This window comes from Anabas testudineus, chromosome 22, assembly GCF_900324465.2.
Source record: "Anabas testudineus chromosome 22, fAnaTes1.2, whole genome shotgun sequence".
Lineage (NCBI taxonomy): Eukaryota > Metazoa > Chordata > Actinopteri > Anabantiformes > Anabantidae > Anabas > Anabas testudineus.
Window position 1 is genome coordinate 19,342,704 of NC_046630.1, and position 20,056 is coordinate 19,362,759.

Genomic DNA, 20,056 nt, shown 5'->3' on the forward strand with positions numbered 1-20,056 from the left:
TTTACCCACTGGTGTGTGGAGCCCCAGATACTAACTTTACCCTCACAAGAATGAAACCCATGCAGTATTCTCTGTCCGTGTTGATCACCTTGAGCTAGACCACAGAGTCAACAGCTTAAACTAAAGCACCTGGGAATACATGGATTTCCTTTTCTTAAGCCCACTCAAATTCAAATCTTCTCAGCTCCTCCAAGGATTTGTTCCATGAACTTCACTTAGCCTGCTTCTCTTCTGCCTCAGGCGTGTCCCATTCAGGAGTTTTTGAAGAGCTGGAAGCATCTTCTCTTGAATGGTAACACGTGCAACAAGAAGAGGATCAAACAAACTGCCCCTATGTGTGAAAATGTTCCCAAATGTGTTATTCCAAATTTTAAAAAAGTTTTTCTTGACTTTCCAACTCTGTACCAAGTTATGTTTAATGGAAAAGGCATCAGGATGTTCTGAATGGAAGAGGTGTTGCCATCATCTTGGGTTCTGTTAAACATGTTCTTTCTAAACGGTTTAAAAACACATGCTCCCAAGAAGCCATGGTGAATTTTTCATTAATAAAAAGCAGCAGCTACTAAGAAAAGGATAAAATACAATGGATGCCCATCTTCAAGCACACTAGTGCTGACTTACGCCACTTCTGTTGCCTGTGAGCTAAACCCAAACTGACATCTCCTATTATAATCTACATAAAGTCCAGTTTTTGGACATTAAGCCTTAGCCATCAGATGGCCGCCTGCTCCATGTTCAGGCGAGCACCTTTCAATCTAGTTTTTGTGTTGTGTCGCACACTTTTGGCTCTAATCAGATCTGAATTGGAGGTTTTTCAGCATATGCACAGATTGAATAGGCAGTAAACCTGTAGGTGAGAGAAAACATTCTTATTGACATCCTAGTGCCATTTGCAACTTCTTTTCAGACATTAGAAGTAGCTACAAACTGCCTGAGGTAAGCGGGAGAGGGGTGAACGCTGCAGTCCTAGTCCTTCTTCTGCTTTCCCTTTTGTAATAATTTAGGAGACTACTGCCACCTGCTGGTAGAGACACTTATTTCCCAGTGCCACTTTTTGGCCCAGATGAAGATGAATGTAAGGCAGCACAACAGTTTGTTTCAGTCGCCTGATGTTAGATGATGATGCCACTAAGGGGAGTTATGTGGGTCACTGGCCTTGTGCAATCAAAGGATATCACATCCAAGGAGAATTTGTGTCTGTGTTAAGGGTTTATCGATGTTAATAGACTTGAATGAAGAGACATTTTCCTGAAGACTGTCTACAAAGTGAACCTGAACTGGCTTTTCTCTAGTGAGTAGAAACACAGCATGTACAGTCAGGCAGTAACACGTTTTCATTCATTTGGTTGATTAATTCAAGATCAATAGATTTGACATGAATTAGCATGTGCTTTAAACGGTCAGTTTCAGTTTACGTGTTTGATAAAACTCTCCATGTCATGTTGGAGTCAACTGAATTGAAGTATAACTGGGTGCAATACAAACAATAGCCATGAGGGGGATACAGTGATATAAGCTCCAAAGCTGTTCAACATTCATACAGCCAGATACCAGCAGAGGTAAGTGAGAGAAAATAACTAATGAGGGACAGTTTTGTGGGGGCTTCAAAAACTCCCATTGCAGGAAAAGGCAACGCTGCTCAACAGCGAGCAGCCAGGGTAACAACTGCGTAAAGTAAGACAAAGAATTAGTTCTTAAAATCTTCCTCAGTCCTATACACGTCCTATTCTTCAGATTAGGTTTCCAATAGGCTAACAGAGCTGTTGGTTTCTAAATGTGATGAGATAAACCAACAGCAATCCTCACTGAGTCACAGAAGGTGAGCAAGAAAAGGAGACAAAGCTGGAGGGCTGTGAGCAGAATGTTTGCAGGCTTTCTTTCTGTTCCACTGCTCCCCTCCCTCCTTCTCTCCACCCCAGTTAGCTGGAGACACACAGAAAAACAGAAGCTGTTTAGGGGGGAAAATGGAGGAAAAACAGAGCCACACAAAGGCAGTGCTTGCTTTCTCCATCACCAGCTTACTAATCACCATCTTTGCTGCGCTCGATGCATGCCCGTCGCCTGTTACGGCAGCATTGCCATGGCGACCGGGGTCTGAGTAATCATTTGTGCAATGACCCCTATTCTCCAGAGGATAGATGGAGGGCTGGAAGAGTTGGGAGGGGTGGGGGCTGGAATGAAAGCAGAGCCAGCAAAAGCAGAGCACGGGAGGGAGGAGGGGAAAGAGGAAAGAAGAAAAAGAAGGAGGGAGGGTTGGGGAGCAGCAGAGCAAAGCAGCAGAGACCCAGACAAAAAAAACAGATTTTCTTTTTTACTGGCAGCAGGGAAAGACCGTTTAATGTTTTTATATAACAAACAGAGCTCACTCTCAAAAACGAGGGACAGGGAGAAAGCATGCTGAAGAAAAGCTGGGATTCGGTAAATGGTAATAGGATAATAGCTGGTGCAGAAAACTGGGCGTGAGTCTTTTGGACAACACAGGGAGACAGAGAGGGGACTAAAAAAGACAAAGAGGTTTCAGACAGTAAGAAAGCTAATGTGTAGCACACCCCACAGTTTGGCGTTGTTATTGATGGTGGGGATGAAAATAAGTTCGTTTTGACCTGAGGGTGGTGCTAGAGGAGGACAGGGTTCATCCACAGGGGAGCAGGATGATGTTGAACTAGACTACTGGTAAGGCCTCAGGAATTAATGAACATTAAAATAAAAAACAAAGCTAACGGACAGCAAAAAAGTCTTTCCTGCTGCATGTGTTTCTAGCAAACACAAAGAACAAAGCCTTTTCAAGTGCAACACAAGGATCTGGTGCTACAGGGATTGCACTGCAATGATTTTGACATTTCTTTTTTTTTTTTGCCAGTGGTGGACTGGCTGATCACATGGACAGACCAGCTCTGCCCCAAGTGGGTTAAAGGTAGTGAAAATGCATGAGGCATTTTGTGGTTTTGGCTCCATGGTTATATTACACTCACTAGGTTAATATACAGAATCCCAAATATACTTAGTGCAGATCACACTGACCAACATGTCAGGAGTGACAGAACTGTGGATATACTGTGTTACAGCTCATTCATCCTGAGGGCAACATCAGAGTTTGTATCAAATTCCATGGTAGAGCATCCGGTATTTGTTGAAACATTTCACTTAAAAATAAAAATGTAGGGTAAAGGTTGGTGGATCTCTCAATTCATTAGCGTTCATCCTCTGGGAACCCTGGATGCCTGATGGATCTACTGACATTACCATCCGTAATCTTGCCACAAGCATGAATGAATTAGACCTGAAAACATGTATGACTACTTGTGTTTGTTATTATGTTGCAGCATTCAGAGTTCTCACAGATCACATTTCACCAACACATCAAAATCTGATCAAACAAATATCTTGGACTAGGAAATATTTCATCTCCAAGGTGACACTGTGAAGTGTTAGAAGACAGACTCATACTGATACTGGACAAAGACCTGAATAAAGACCCGGAGGCAGTGATACGGTGGCAACAAGTTTCCTATTTCCTATTCCGATTTGAATAAACCTATATGTAGATGAAATCACACGTTTTCATAGCTTTCATAACAGAAACTGGTGACCAGGAGTGCGCCTCGTGAATAATGACCCTTTCCTTCGTCTATGCTTAGATTTCAAATAGAAAGGCTGAAAAGCTTAAATGTGTTATATTTTGACCACACCTTTACAGTATAGTTGGGTGTGGTAAAGGTGTTGTTTAGTCATTTGACAGCTGGCTTTAATCTAAAACTTTGGGTCAGTCTTACTCAAGGACACCTTAACGTGTGGCCAGTAGGTTAAAGTGTGGCTTGGGAATCAAACCACTGACCCTGCAGCTTATAGACAATTGCTTTACTGGCTGACCTACATGCTTCAACTTGAAAGCAGACTGTTCCCACTTAGGTATAGCAGTCAGCACAGGGTGTGGCAGGGTGAGCAGAAACTGCAACGTGTAAGCATGACTAAGATTTTCAGCCTGGGTGAACATACCATACTTTCTCTGTGAAGGCGGATTAAGAAGCTGATGTGGTTGTTACTGAAGCTTACCATCATTAAAACATCACCTGCTGACAAGTGGTTTGAGAGAGGTGTGAGGGAAGCCTTGCATGTGCAAATTAACTCCCATCTCAAAAGTGGAGGACTTAGAGATAACCTGTCTTCTATTTATCATGCCCTTTCCTCCATCTCCAGAAACATCAGGCCCAATTCACACCTGGACCAGGTTCAACACACCTAACGTCCCACTTTAGTTGTTAAGAGGGGTTGGGCAGAGGTGTGAATATCACATCCTTCACATCCTCCCCTTCCTTTGTTTCACCTAACGAGTCTATTCAGGCCAAGGGGTGGAGTGAAACCAACCTGGAGCATAAAGTTGTGGTCTCCAACCAACTATCTTCAGACCGAAGAAGCTACTCTGATGAGTAGTAAAACATTTTAACCTAACAAGAAGGAAGTTTGGTTGCCATGACTCAGCAAACAGATAACTTCACCTGGACGACTGAGAAACCTCACTGTCCATCACCTGCTGTTCTTCTGACAATGTTGCTCCAGCTCCTTTTTCAGCCTTTGCTATGCTGCCACTCCATCATCATGTTCGTGCCTTTGGTCAATAAAATTGCTAAAATCCATTTGTAACACCCACTGCATCCCAGATATGCACAGTTAGAGACCAGCCGAGGAACACAGTGGAGCATACCATCACATTTTACTATAGTTATAGATTTCCTTTTTTTCCTTTAGCTACTTACTGCCCAATGTCATCTACTAATTTATGTAAGCTGCAGTAAAAGCCTCAACCTCAAACAAACAGATAGGTAAGTGCAGGTGATGGCTTTGGTAAGCATATAAGAATTTACAGTTTTCTCTGGCCTACTGAGAAGCTTCTGATGGTAAACTGAGACATTTGGAGTTTGTCCTTGTGGCGCGGTACAATTGGCTGAGCAGATCTGGAGGTGTGGGAAGCAGAAGACAAGATGGTGGAGGTGGCCCAATGGACGAGACAGCTGATTCAGTGGCATAAGCAAAGCAGCAGACGCTCACATAATCCAGAAAATAACTCAGTCCTAACAATCATCTTCCTATTCTAAAACAATCAGTCCAATAAACCCAATCCAATATAATCCAAAATGTGATGCAACATCCAATCCAGATGCAGAATCCAGAGAGAGCTGTCCAGAGTTTCCAAAGACCCAGGGAGTAATAAGAGCCAGTACCACAGTTCAGAGCTAAACAGAATCAAACCTACAGAGCCAGGTGTCAGAGTCTGGGATCTGAGTCAGGTAGAGCATCATATTCAGGCAGGCAGGAGTCTTCTACAGAAAACACATAAGACAATCTGGAAAGAGTGTTAGAGCAGTCACTTATATAGCGTGGTGATAAGGTAAAACTAATAAGGCTGATTATGTCAAAGAGTAGATTAGCAATTAGCAAGAGGTAAATCTTCCACAAACAGGAAATCAGCACCAGCGCCAAAACATAGACCAGACCGGAACCATGACAAATAAAAAAACAAAGCTGTATGGCTAGAGATCTGGGACTATTAGACTACATCTAACCTGAATGTCAGTAAATCTGTGTGTGTCTCTTTCCAGCACATGACAAAGAAGCATACTACAACCACTAACACCGATTTTTCCTTCCCCAACTGCTATTTCTTGATTGGAAGAAAGGTCAGACTTCTGTAGACTTCTTATTTGGTGTATATCCAGATGGAAAAGGAGACACAACTTGCATCAAGTCATAAAGCAGACAAAACTCAGAAAATTATTTCCTACACAGGACTTAAGTACTACAGACAGAGCATGGGGATCATATACAATCAGATGTGAATCACGAGGAGGATAGTTCAGGAGTACTCTACATGTAAAACTACCTGGAGTACTCCAGGCTTAAAACTATCCTTTTTTTTTATAAAGCTTGTAGTTAGTTTTTTGTTCACTGCTGGTCTTTTCTCTCTCCTCTTTCCACTCACCCTAACCAGTCAAGGCAGATGGTCACCCACCCTGAGTCTGAGTCTGCTGGAGGATTCCTCCATTAGAGGACATTTTTACTTTCCACTGTTTCCTAGTGCTGCTTATTTGGGATTGTTGGTTGTTTTCTATATAATTCTGTATACAGTTATACCTTTTTATCAGTTCAGTTATATTCCAGACTGCTCCAATTCCCCATCCAGTCGAAATGAACTATACTGTTAAGTCTGAGATCTTGTACTGAGTGTATCAGAAAAGTTTGGGCCAGACTGAGATTTTGTTTATAAAAAGGTTAAATTTACCTTCTGTACACAACAACAACACTTGTTGACATGTGTTTGACAATCTGATACTGAAACTAAAGTATTTCAATACCACTATATATGTACAGCACGGTCCTCCTATGAAAAACAAGGCTGGGGTGGATGGCTGGGCCGCCAACATCTGTAGACAGAGTCTACAGGATAAAATAAGAACCTAGCTGATATACTGCACATCTACATGTAATGTACATATACTGCAACAAACATGCACAGCAGTATTTACTCACAGTGAGTCATTCATTCCCCCAGCCACCCTGCCAAAACCTAAAGCACATTTTCCTAATCTTAACGAACAAAACTACAACTAGTTTTCATGAACTAAACCTCCAACTAAAGTCTAATGACTTCTTAGGCACTAAGGCTTTGTCAAGACCCTAGATTGAGCTTGTTAACCGGATGTAGAAGTGATAACAAAAACTATTCTACTGGTTTGGATATTACACTGTTAGAAGTGCTGCGTCATTTTACATCATTGTTGTAAAAAACTATCCCGCTGAAGTCTCTCACTTCAGGGTATTACACTATGTAATTGGTAAAGTGCTAATTGAGTCGATGATTGAAACAATCAAAGACATTTTCTCTTCTACCATTAAAATCAGGGACTTTTAGCATGGCAGAGAGAGAGTGCAGATGATGCTCACTGTTCCTGCAAGAATCCAAATGCACAGCGGGGATTTTTTTCCCCCACATTTGCTGTGTAGTTCAGCTTGGTGCATTTGTCTGTGTGTGGTTCTGTCAGCTTTGTCCCTCAAAGAGTTTTTTTTTTACCCTCCCCTCCTCCTCCTCCTCCAATCCCTCAACACACACACACACACACACCACCCACCCATCCACCCTCCTCATTTCTTTTCCTAAAAAGAGAGAGAGCGTGCAAGAGAGGGAGAAAAAACAGAGAGGCTGGAGCCAGCAGTCTGGAACAAGCATGACAGAATTTGAATTATAGAAGCAGCACAGCAAAGAGAAGAGGGAGCAGGGGGGGGGGAGGGGTGCGTGTGTTCAGTGTGTGTGTGTGTGTGTGTGTGTGGGTGTGTGTATAGCTGTTTCTGTGTGGCAGGGAGACAGAGAGAAAGAGAGAATCTTTCCAGCAGTGGAGGTTGTTATTCTGAAGATGTTGAAAAGCGTCTTCTTCTCACTCTGCTATAATTAGGAGTAGAATAAGTAAGAGCTAGATGTGTTAATTACAAGACATACAGTAGTTTTACATTGATTGTATGTTTTAAAATCAACCTAAGAAAAAAAAACAGTAGAGAAATGGAGTTATGGTTTTAGCAAATAACATTAAACTGATGGGTTTTTATTTACAGGCAGATCAGACCAAGATCACATGTTTGTTCAATAACCAAACAACTACATGCACTGATAAATAAGAATAATTAGAGATTACAGTTAATACTGGTGGTGTGGTAGGAGCTGCAGAGGCATGGCATTGGAATGGCAAGTGATGGGGAAACGACCGGACTCTCTCCTTTATGGCTGATGTAGGAGATAAACAGGTAAAGTCTCTTCACGAGGTGAGTGAAGCCAAGACAAGAGCTGGCTGGTGGCACTCAGAGGCAGAATCCTCCAGCACAAGAGCAGCGGATGTCACAGACTTACAGGTCCCAAAGTTCACAGGTTCAGTACACAGGTAGAAGACAGGTAATCTATCACGAGAAATGACCTGTCTGACAGAGAGCAACCAGCTGGGTGTGACCTCCTGTAAGAAAATAAACAGGAATGACTGATGACTGATGTAGAGTTTTACTTCACTATGGTTCAAGCTGAACCACGTGGAGTTTCAGAATCTTGTGGTAAGAGAGGAGCCGGTGAAACCAGCTGATGTGATCATGTTCATAAAAAAGCACATTGTTATTATGGTATTAAAGCCACCTGTGGACCTAACAGGAGCGATGCACATTTGCAAGCTGCAAGGATGCATAGCAGCACAAAGGGTAAATTAACCACAGAAACATAGAGGTTATACTGAACGGGTATGTTGGGTAATGATACCCTTTGACCTCCACTCCCCAGTCCTTTTTCCTCCACTGGTTCCTCCATTCAAAGCATAGGCTAACCAGGCTGATGTGTCTTTCATCTGGTTTGTCTGGCTGTAATGTCAGGAGCTCCACATTTTCAACAACAGTCAGGTCACTGCAGTCACCAACATGATGTGATAGAAACAGTTTGGGCTACGTCAGTCATGTTTTTAGAAGCAACTTATCGATATTTTAAAAATCCAGTGTATTTGTAGATTATTCCACAATCGGATTTACTACTTTGAAATATGAGGATTATGCAACTACTTTATTATCAGATTGTGAGCAATTGTTATAACATTGCACGTAAAACAAAAATGCAGCCAGGACCAGCAGCCCCCCCTTAGCAGCAATAACCTCGACAAAGCGCTTCCTGTAGCTCTGGATCACACCTGCACATCATTCAGGAGGAATTTCAGCCCATTCTTCCTGGCAGCATGGCTCTCTTTAAGTCGTTCCATAGCACCTCTATTATTTTGTTTTTCTGAAGCCATATTGTTATGGACTTTGGTATTTTGGGTCATTGTCCTGTAATATAACCCAACTTCTACAACTTCTAACTGTATATACATCCAGCTAACATAGCTCTGCCCGACACTCACTTTCTTTTGAGCTCTGTTGTGGTCTCTGATTATTGCTCTGTTGGTTGCTGCTGCTTTTTGGTGTCAAGCAGAAAAAATTTAGGAAATGTTTGCAAATTTCTTTAAAAAATTCTTATTTATTCACAGGCTCACTTCAGTGCTATGCAAATTACAGCGGGCACAATACTTCAACAAACTGATTATGTAAATACTTGGATATATGTCTCAGGCGACGATGTGTCGCAGTAACACAGTCATCACAAATCTGATTATTGGTTGGTGTCAGTGTCTGAGAGGAGTCGTTACGTTCTTATTTGTAATAGTACAGACATGTACTCAATGGATGACTCCTTGGAGGTACGGCACAGTCTAATATGGCAACACAGCTTTCTAGCACATTTGCAGATGGTAATTAGACTGTTTATGCACATGCAGGCCTATAAAACTGAACAGAGTTGAGTATATGTCAATGTAAGGAACCATTTGAAGCTAAATAATTCAAGTGCATTTCTGATTCACTCAGCACTAACTATAGTTTCCTATGTCTATAGCTTCACACAGAAACACTGCTGTATTGAAGAAAGGTGTCCCCCTCTTTCAGATGCCTTTGCCTATTTACACTGCACCTTAAAACGCCACCGCAAAGACACTTTGACGGTGTGACGTTTAATGTAACGTTCAATATCGATATATACATCACCTTCAAAACACTTTTTACATTTTAGAAATGATCTGATTTTCAATAAATTAAGAGCTGCCATGCAGCTGACCTGACTCACCAAGGGCAACTTAGAGTTCAGTATCTTTCCCAAGGACACTTTGAGGACATAACATACAGGCACTGTTTATGACAACTGTAGTTGAGTTGAAATCATGTTGTAAATATTTTTTTTCATTGCTCATTACCAAAATTTCACACCCTTTCTCCATCACCTGAAGCTACGTTAGTTCAGGCGGTGGGACAAACTTGCCAAACCTCTGACACCACCTCTCGAGGCAGCCTAAAACCCCCTATATTGACTTTGTATGTTTTATACACCACAGCAAGGAGCTTTTGTTAACATCACCATTAGCAGCCGCATCTTGTAGTAGAGTGTAGGTCATCTGCATTTTAAGCCCAACAAGCTGCACCTTAAATACGACCCCCTTCCTGCACCACACAATGACAGAATACAGTAAACAACACTTCCTACCATGCATATTCCTGTGTTATAAATATTATCACAAAGTAAGATCAACTGTGACATTGTTCTTTTATTTATAGATTTAATGTTAAAAGCAAAAAAAATGCAGTAGTTTTTCTGACAAAGATTATGATTAATATTTATTAGTAAATATTGCACAGCTAACCAAGAAATAAACAATAGTTTCAATTGAAAAATCTATGTTTAGATTGAGCAACAAAAATACTAATAAACATTAGGTGCAGTCCTAGTAAAGATGCCTCTTTGTCAGCTGGTTTGGCTTTAAATGTTCACGAGGAAGGGATCTATAACCTTCTCACACCTGGATTTACAGTAGGTTTATGCAGATACTGTCAAGGACCATCACATTGGATGGGAAGCGTCTGTGAAACTTCCATCTTCAGGTCTAGTCACAGATGTTAAATAGGGATTAAGACTGGGTTTTAGTTGGAGCACTCAGTGCTATGCTAGATATGAGTCCTGAAGACAATTGAAAGTCTAAAGTATGTTAGCACATTATCATTAATGTGATTCTGAAGGAACAGTTTGGGGTCATATATGAGCCCAGTGCGCTCATAGCAAACTAGATAACACGATCCAGCTGTTACCAATGATTGGCCATTTTCCCAAAATGGTGTGATAGGACAGAGACACACCACACAGCCAACAGAGAGCAACGAAGGCCAACTGTTATGTTGTTTCACATCGCCTTTGGCCGGGCCGGAAAGAAACATTTGAACACACTTCAAACTATTCAGCCAATAACCAGCTAGCAACCAGAAATAACTCTCAGTGCCAGAAGGGGGCAGTAGTCTGCGTTTGTCATTCAATGAGAGAAGACTGTGAATACAAACCGTAAACAAAGCAGCATCGAGTCATTGTTCTCATCATGTTCATTTCTTCATTCAAAATATTCTCACATTGGAACGTCCAGATGAGACGAGACGACTCATAACTTTGTTGTGCGCTTTCATCTGTTCTGTTACTTGCGTGTATCACAGGACTATGTCTGGACATCTGTACCCAGCCAGTAGAGGGTGGGTTTGTGTCAATCGTGAATGTTGATCTGTTTTCCTTGTCAGCCTAAAGATATTTCACTGGCATCATTAAAGATAGCTTATCCTGTCTTTTTCCTCAGCTTTCTCCTCAGGGACACATGTGGATGGAGAACTGAAGCGTAGAGGTAAACAACTGAATTCTCTACCCCTTAGTCTTTCCACTTCACCGTTTAACTCCCCCTTTGTCTCACACCATCGACATTCAGTCGATCCTGACAGCACAGCAGGACAGAGAGTACAGTTATTCTGCGATGAATATTTGCTGGTCTATAATCAGCAGCACTAACATTCCCCTCAACACACACAGACACACACACATACAGAAATCTGTGAAATCTGTGTGCTATGATTCAAGCAGCCCCTCCATCCCAAAGCTATCACCTCACAGAACACTTAAATACAGATAAAGTGTGTGTGAGTGAGTGTGTGTGTGTGTGTGTGTGTGTACTGGAGGGAGGAACATTCCAGAGATGGTAGACAAAAAGCAAAACAGAAAGGCACCGACATCATCACTATAATGACTGGATGCTACTTGATACTTGCATGCTGAATATTCCCCCACAGGGTATTTTCCATTACTCCAGAACAGTGGAGGCTTAGCTGATCCAACCCAGCTTTTCATTTTCCTTCTTCCCTCCCTCCCTCCCTCCTCTTCTCTTCCTTGCTGTTTTTTTCCACAGGAACACAGTGCAAATGTAACCTTCTGCAAAGCCCCCCACCCCCCAACCACCTACCCTCCCCATCCCCACGAAAGTTAGCTGGCCACTTTGCTGCCAAGAAATATGAAAAACTGGCAGGCTGCCCGTTTCATCTGCAAACACACTGGGAAAAAGGGAGGGAGGGGTGCGAGCAGCAGGAGACGGAGGGTGGGAGGCAGTGGAGGTGACAGAAGAGAAGGAAACGCTGCTGCTGTGCTTTCCACAAGGAAGAAAAACGAATCAAAAGAGCAGAGAGAAAGAAGGATGCAGGGAGATAAGGATGAATTTTTCTTGCATGAAAGGATCCACATTACCCACATAAGATAAATCATATGTGGATTTCCATAGTGGCAGCAAAACACCACAGAGCTACTGATGAGCAGAGTGAGCTGGGTTTTACCACGGGTGTGCACACCAACACTAACAGACTGCTGGATCGCTCACGCTTCCATACGCCGACTAAATCCCAGCTCCCAGCTCTGTTGGCTGGGAGCTGGGATTTATGTGAAAGGTAAACTCCAGTATTTTCAGCCTTATTCCTCTTTTCACAAGTGTTTAACACAATACAAATATAATGTTGAATCGTTGGAGTCGGAAGACTTGACTCTGAGACTCTAACCTCACACCGGCAGGCTGCTGCCTCCACTGCTGCAGCCTGTTGACTGTCATCACAGTACAAATGTAACAAACTCATTTTTCATTTCACACGTTCACACTCTTCACAAACACTGTCATACAGTATGTCAATGAAATGATTACCCTGTTCAAAGTTAGGGCAAGCTGTTTGTATGATACAATACGCACGGTGGTCCGTTTGTGTCACGTGACTATTTTGGTCCAATCGTGCTCGAGTGATCGTACCTGCAATAAACGTTGGGCTTGTTAAATTAGCTCGATAACAAGCCTGAAATTGCAGAGCCCAAGCCCAGGTACATTCAGGTCCGCAGTGTGGGAACAGTGTAGGGACGGCAGTGGCATTATAGACAAATCACACACAAACAAACATGTTCTTTACTTTTCCAAATTGCTGGTGGTGAATAAAACTCTATAATCCCCCACCTCCCACACATGCAGGTATAAACTGATCCATGGATTCGGAGATATCATTACAACCCTACCTAGGCTAACGTTACATCCTCCTCTTTGTAAGGAGCTGGATAATGCATCATAAATTGTCTTTTCTGTCTCTCTGTTATGCTTGATTGGGAGAAAGTCATCCTCACATTTTAATTGTCAGAACTTCACAGCCAGATCGTCCACATAGCACGTCAAGCACAACTTGGGATTTTCAGGCTAGAGGGTAGACAAGTAAGATCTTGGGGATCCACTGGTACATAAGGCAGGAATGAGGAAATAATCTGATAAATTTGCTGTAATGTTTTGATTAAGGCTTCTGTGAAGGTGAGTATGGGACTGTATTATTCTCTCCATGTAGGTGGTAGTTAAAGCAGCAGCTTAAGCTGGGCAGATGGAGGGGAAGTGAACACCAAATGGTGGAGCACCTAATGGAGGCAAGATGTTGGAGTTCAGAAATGTTCCGTGGGCCGCGTTGTGTCTGGTATAGAACAGAGTGTGAGAGAAGATACACACACACACACAGTAGCCAGGCAGCCCAAACTCCTCCAATCACAGGAAGCAGTCGACAAAGACAAATTCTGGTGAAGTTACAGTAGGTCCTCCATCATGTATTAAACTTCTGCTGATAAAGTGTCAGGTGGCAGAAGGTGGAGCGGTCGCTCAGCCACCATGGGATCAGCAGCTCCAACTCCAACTCCTACTAGCTCCACATGTCGAAGTGTCCTAGAGCAAGACAAGTTGCTCCCGGTGGGTCAGACACCTTGCTTGGCAGCTGTGCCGTCATCAGTGTGTGTGTGTGTGTTTGTAAGGCCATCATTGTGAGGACCCCTACACAGTTTTAACCTTTGGAGTGAGAGTATTTTTACAAAGTAAGGAGATTTTAGACGGTCCTCACAATGAGAAGGGTGTTTAAAACTATCAAACTATCTATCAAAGATGAGAGTGTGTGTGTGTGTGTGTGTGTGTGTGTGTGTGAATAGGTAAATAGGAATAAGCACCCTTATAAAGTGCTTTGGGCACCAATAAAGTAGAAAAACACCATATGAGTGAAGACTATTTTCCGTGTGCAGTGCAGTAGCTCCCATAGATGGATACTGTTTCTTTCTGTGGTCATTTTAGTGGTGACTGTTAAACTAACTGAAAATAAACTGTGTATTCTGGACTGCAGACTGCAGTAAGACACTCTATCAAAGTCTCACTAACCAGCCCTATTTCCTACATGCCTAGTTTCACCACACTAGCACTGTCCCACTTCTGTCAGCAGCTCACAGGTTCCCCTCATAGGGACGCTACCTGAACCAGCATGTCCATATATTAATTCTGTACATAAATGTCCTCTAAGTTTCCACAAATGTAAAAAAACAATCAAAGCAAAATATAGACAATCAATGAACAAAAGCTGTTCATTCATTTGTAGCATCCTTAATACCTTAGTATATGAAATCATCATTTAAAAACTGCTTTTTGTATTTCCTTGGGTTTAATTAGTTTGATGATCTGAACCATTCAAATGTGACAAATATTCCAAATAAAATCAGGAAGGGGCAAATACTTTTTCATTGCACTCTATGTGGTATGTGTCTTAACCACTGAGGAGTCTAAACCTCTTACACCTTTTTTTGCCTTGGAAATATTCTTCATGGCATTTTTTACAATGTTCCTTAATTTATTTTAATATAATTTACATCAATATGGAAAAACTGTGTATAAACTACAGACATTCAGAGGTAATTGGAAACTTGGCTGGTCAGTGTTTCGTTGGCAGCTAAGTGTGATTTCAAAGTTAGTCATGCACAAAGTTCCCTCCATTTATTGAGAGTTAAACGTTGCCATTAAGATTGTGGCAGAGGTGGAGGACAAAGAATTTAAAGGCTGAAGCTCTACAGCCTGTAAACAAAGGAGCAACACTTATGGACGACCAAAAAAATAAGTGAGCTGGTGAATACTGCTTAGCAACTCCAATGCTCTCTGCAGGTTGGAGACAAACACTGTTTCAACGATTCAACACATCGTGATCATAGCTAGGAAAGATTCCCCTCAAACTGCAACCCAAAGCCAAGCCTACCAAACAGAGAAATCACTGAGTTCTCATGTGGAGCGATGAGTCCAAAATGAACCTCTAGAAATGAATGGAAGATCCCATGACTAAAGCATGGCCTCATCTGTCAAACATGATGCTGGTGAAGCAACAGGCTTCAATGGAATGATTTGAACAGACATATAGTATTCAACAAGCACAGCACTACAGTAATACTTTGCCAGTTTACTGAGATATTTTTTACTGGCACATTTCATCAGAGCAGCTTATTTTCAGCCATTAAGTATGAGGGAAAGTTGGAACATTCTCTCCCTCCTCTTGCTGCCTCGGGGTCTGTTCAGGTCTCTTGTCCAGAGAGGAACAAGCCTCACAGAGAAAAGTAGGACAAGAATACAAAAGCGGTTTTTGCATGAGACCCACTGACGAGGTGCAGTAGTCCTCACCAGTCAAATCACTTGCCTGATCTCAGTGTGGCTGAGGTTGGGTTCTATGTGTTCAGGGGGCTGTATCACTCCCACTGTTAAATACCAACATAAACCTATTTAAATTAAAGCCGAGAGTTTGCATATATGGTAGCTTCCAGTGTTTGATTTCAAATGAAATATGCTGTAGCACAGCACAACTGTAACTCAAACTGATGAAACATTTTCCGTGACATCTTCCCTAGACGCCATGACATTTTATACCATGGAACAGTGGTGAGGAAGGAGAAAGAAGGTATTTTTATCTACAGACAGAGGCCGTGGTTCTTTCATGGAACGTCTGCATGATGTGTCTCCCTGCAAGCTCTTCCTGTGGTTTTGACGTCTCCAAGTGATGCTCTTCCTGTCTGTTGCCTGGCAACAGATGGGGAAAAAATAGTTGAGGTGATGAGTGAAGGTGAACCAGAGGGAGGTGGGAGGAGGGAGGAAAGAGAGGAAAGAGAAAGGGAAGAGGTGGGGGGAGGGAGGGAGGGTGGAGAGCGCTGGTAGTTATTTTCTTCTTGGCAAGCTTTCACAGTTCTGTTCTCTAACATCATGAGAAAGCCTGTAACAAAAAGTGATGTGCTACTGACTGGGAACACATTATTAATGATAAATACACATTATTAACTGATCTGAAATCACCTTGTTGATTAAACCCATCAAACAAGACTATCTAGACTCAGACACTGATTATATACACACTTGATTGTGTGTCAGACTGTGGACTTGCAGCAGCCTTTTTATTTAGAAACCATACATGTGGTTTTCTAGGGCTCCACCAGCTGGAGGGTTAGAAACACCATACAGTACACATGAGCCTGTGTAGAAGCCATTATGTATATGTCATTACCTGTGCAGCCAACTGGACCAGCAAGTCCTCCAACACCTATACTGGTGGTTTGTCCCAGTCCTCCATGACCCATATGTGCTTTTGTTGTAAGACATGTATGTGGGACACCCCTTGAAATTGTATTACTTTCCGTATCAGGAACCAAAATGGCAGCATTCTCATAAAGTAGCACAAAAATCGAGTTTGGTTTAATACTTCAGTCAAAACTTCATCTGACTGGAATGAGGCACAAACACATGTTTGTTAGGGTTTGGCACCAAGTAAACAGTATTTCAACAACATGAAATATTTAAGTATGCACGCCAGAATGAATACGAATGAAAAGAAAGAATGAATGAATATTGGGTTCTTCAAGTCCCATTAAGTTAAACTAACACTAAATCTGTTTAACAACAACACAGGCGTGCAACTGAGACCAATTTCTGGTAGATTTAGGCAACGTCTGGCCAATTTTAGCAATGTTTGGTTGGCAACTAAGATCCAGTGTGAGCAGTCCAGCATCTTGTCTGTATAGAAGCTGCGTAGAGTGGATCCACAATGTGTCATTTTTACACTTGTGTGCAACCCGTTTTACCCTGCTTTGAGCCTCCCATCACTAAATCCATACCAATCACACACTTACTGACATCAATCCTCTCTTCTAACGTGCAATTTCAACTTTTGCCACCAGCGTTTTACATTTACACATTTAACGACATTCCCTTTCTGCACTGAGTATGTTGTTATTTCAAAGCACAATGATTGAATTAAATGGTTGAAGTAAGAAACGACTAACCAGCAGAGCACGTCGTTATAAATGAATACATTCCAGCTAAAATATGACCAAACATCTCGTGTTTGTCATGAAATGGGCACCACACAACAAATGTGTCTTAAAAATCTTTTAACACGTCGTCTCCCAAAATGTCAACTTCCCGACTCTTGCAGCGCACAGATTCTTCCATTCCCACACCTCTACTGAGTGGAAGGATGCAAACAAGGATGTAAAATGACAAGAACCTCAAATGAGGAGAGTGACAGAGATAAAGAAGAAGAAGGAGGAGAGAGGGGAGGGCTGAATGAAAGAGAAGGGACCGCCAGAAGGGAATATGTGCAGTCCCACAGCTAGAGAGAGGGAGATGAAGAAAGGATGGAGGCTGGGGAGGAGATGGAAGGATCAATATCTAATTTCAGTGCTGAGCTCACAGTGGACGTTTTCCCAATAATGCTGGGATAGAACACCAAAGTTTAAATAGCTGTGTATCTCTGTCTGTCTTTCTGTGCACCTCTTCCTTTGTGTCTTTGTCTTCGGCTGAGGCTGAGACACCCTGACCCACTATGGCATATTTTAGTGAGGCTCGTACTGTCTGAACACATGCTAGTGATGTCATCAGGGTTATTTAGTCACACATGAAAAGACATTCGAAAGGAGTGTACTCACCATAACCAGTAAAATGTTCTACTCAGTATGTGTAAAATATTTCAAGTACCGCAGTCCATCAAAGTAGGTCATGGCTTATTATTTAGTCTTGATGTCCGGTTTAAAGCAGCAGTGTGTTGCAACCCTATAGGTTTTAGTTTGATGCTATTATCTGTGGTCCAACCCCCAGTTTTTGATTGAGTCACAATTATTAGGGGTGAATAGGGAGAGCCTTATAGTTGTTAGTGGGATTTACAATGTATGTTCAGGATTTAAGTCTCTAAAGGTGCAGGAAATATAATAACAAGAATGAATTATATTCTATAAACCTGTCCCAGCAGATGTCCCAGCCCTGTCCAGCGTTCCTCTTGAACACCTGGACATTAAAGTTGGAGTTACCCGGCTAGAACCACTGCACTTCCTGTTCACCACCAGTAATACTGTTCCATCAATCTTCTCTCAAGCGCCCCTCCACCGAAGGGAAGTCTGCACCGTCTGTCTAGAACTGTCCTGAAACCGAGGTCATGAAGAAGTGTGTTGGTGAATCTCTCTCAGCAGGGATTATCTGTCTGTCCTCCACGGGAAGTTTCTAGAAGGGCAGCAGTATGAATACAGAATGTGAATGTGATTCTCTGAAAGACAAAGGAGCTGAAAACGAATCCCACACGTTACACCTCAATAATTAGGATAAAAAAATGGACATGCATTACTCTGAAAAGGGCTGTCTGCAACTGCACAATGATTACTTTTGTAGTCGTAAGTAAGACTTGGTATGCTGGACTACTCAGTCCTGGGGAATTGTTACTTATGGTGCATTATTATGTTCATACCTCAGCTACACTTCAAAAAAACTGCACAGTTGTTATCAACCATTCACTAAGAATGTACCATCAGTCATGTTACACTAACCAGTATTAGGTTAGCATCACTGGTAAGTTAACTGGATGTTGCTATGGTTACTTACAGTGTAAAATACCATTCCTAGTGATTTGTAGCAGAAGCCAGTAAGTATCTTCAAAAATGTCAGTATGCATATGATCAACGTTATTTTAACATTTGGTTCCTAATGTAAATCTACTTTGTCGCTCTACTCTGCACAGACGGAGGTTATTTTAAGGCTTTTTAATGAGTTCTTACTTACCTTATTCAAAGGTCTAAGGGCAAAGGGTGTTGTTCTGTATGATGTGCTGTTTAATATGACCCACAAAGGCAAATGTGGATGATACTGCAACAGCTGCATGAAGACACACACAACAAATCAGTATTAATTATTCTGCTTTCAGGACTGAGTTGATCTGTTGTATAGAGCAGCAGTATACTAGGGTAAGTTGTACAATACATTGTTAGTGTACAAACATCCAGCAGGAGAACATATTTCTACATGTATCACATTGTTCTTCCAGCTGAATGACATCCCCTCTATTTTTAGTATCATGTGTCTTTCTTTCACGATTGAATAGATCATACACACGTGTAATATTCTCATGTAGCCAGTTCATATGTATCTTTCCTACTACAGTCTAATTGTTGTGTTCAGTATAGGAATGAAAGGATCTTCAACACTAAAACCTCCAGCTCATCTCACACTAACCAAACTGTGGGGTTTTTTTGCACTGAAGCTCCCCTTACTGGTCAGTGAAGGCACCAGCAATCAACTGTTAACCTGGTAGAGCATGTCACTTACTAGTCTTAGTGTAGCAGTCTATGAATGTATCATGACAGAGAGGGTTATTTTGCAGACAGGTGGTTTCTGAGATCTTGAAAATGAAATGAAAATTACAAAATGAAACCAGAAACTGACTGAACCTCATTTAAATCCAAGGCTGAACCCCAGTACGGTTCACACAGTGGGCTTATTAGATTGTCTAGTCACCTTCTGATGACCAAAGCAGGTAGAGCTGCGTGCCACATATTTATTTTTGTATCTATCAGAAACATAAAATGTGACATAAGTGACATCAGACTTGTCAAAAATTCTGAATGTTCCCACCCCCAGTGGTAGCAGAGGAAAAGACACAGGAACAGACTGCACGTCCACATGTGCCTTCAACATTGCATCACTTGAACATAGTTAAACTAAACAATGGTAAAACTAAAGATACACATACTAGCGCTTTCTGGAGCTTCACATTGCACGGATGAATTTGTTCAGTCGTCATGGAAACGTATAGTGTGAACAAAATGAGCGTATTCAGTAAAGTGCTTCATAATTTGCACCTTTATTAGCCTATGTGCAACATGAAACATGTTTACTGCGTTACCCTACAACGGATATGAGACTTGCTCACCTAAAACACTCACATTTTAATTATTGATAGTGTTTTATTAGGACTGAAGAAAGCTGCATTTACATTTGGAAATCAGAAAAATCCCTTCATTTACTGTGTTCACTGT